Below are 1,367 nucleotides of genomic sequence, written 5' to 3'. Positions count from 1 at the left end.
TTATTACCCTGTATTATCGTCTACGTTATTCTGTACATTATATCGATTTCTCACTTTGCTTGAATTTTATTTTACTTAGAAAAATTCTCTCATTTATGTCCTCATCTACACTATAATTTCCATAGTGCACAAAGATTTTATGTTATGTTTTAAATATTTGTATGTCGATTACCATGAAAAAAAAGGCACGTCTCCCAAAGAAAAACGTTTTTCACATTAATGCACAGTCAATATAAATAGATTATTTCGTCTTTTGTTTTTTAATTCATTTATCGGAGTTTTGAAGTAATTCAATAGTCAAACAGATAGGTATAATAAATTACACATTCACAAAAATTCCGATTGGAAGAAAATTTAAACAAATGGAAAAGTTCATACGGTGACTAAAACGATGTGACAAAAGAATAGAACGAAAGAAATTACATTTAAACCAATAAATAGAGTACAAATAAACATCAAAGTCATTTCGATAAAGATTTAAAAAAAAAAATTTACTGCACCTGACGAGGCATGGTTAAGCTTCTATCGTAACCATTATGACACGTAACCAGACTGTGGAATACGACTTCCTTCACGCTATGTAGCATCAGGCAAAATTTTGAAATCTTTTCCGTCAGTTACTTTCAATCCGAGGGCCACCTGGATGCAGGGATCTTAAGTTGCACTACGGCTTATTTGGATTCAAAAAGTCGATCCCACCGCTGGGGGCTCTCCTTGTTAGTTTTAAGAGTAACAAACGGCACATTTTGAAATAACAGTAATATCGCAGTCCAGTAGCGCCGGACCCTGCAAACTTGAAAGACAACTCCAGCAAAGGCAAAGAAAATGTTACTGTAGCAAGTAAATTACTGTAGGCAACTGAACAACAACGAAATAATAACAATAATAGGTTCGCAGGAGAGCTTCTGTAAAGTTTGCAAGGTAGGAGACGAGGCACTGGTAAAGCTGTGAGGACAGGGCGTGAGTCGTGCTGGGGTGGCTCAGTTGACCAACTCCTATTTTCGAGGTCAACGTGTAATAACCCATAGACTCCAGGAGATAGCATTAGTAGGTGATGAATGGGGGTGGGGGGAGGAGGCTGGAAACAGTGAAGTCGTTGTCATAATGCGTAAAAGGGGCGATTTATGTGACGTCCAACAGGGCATAATCGTTGGCTTTCTTCCCAAGGGTGGAAGCATTTCCGAAACGGCAAAATCTGTAATCTTTTCACATGCCACTGTATGTAAAGTAAACCGTGAGTGGCAAAATCTCGGTATTCTAATCCGGCTCCAAGGCAAGTGTGTTGGACTACGGGCAGTGGGCGACACAGGTGAACGATAGCTGCAGATGTGTGTGCTGGCGAGAAGACGTGCAACTTTTGTGCAGCT

This window comes from Schistocerca gregaria, unplaced genomic scaffold (genome assembly GCF_023897955.1).
Source record: "Schistocerca gregaria isolate iqSchGreg1 unplaced genomic scaffold, iqSchGreg1.2 ptg000043l, whole genome shotgun sequence".
Taxonomy (NCBI): Eukaryota; Metazoa; Arthropoda; class Insecta; order Orthoptera; family Acrididae; genus Schistocerca; species Schistocerca gregaria.
Note: the sequence above shows the minus strand (reverse complement) of the source record.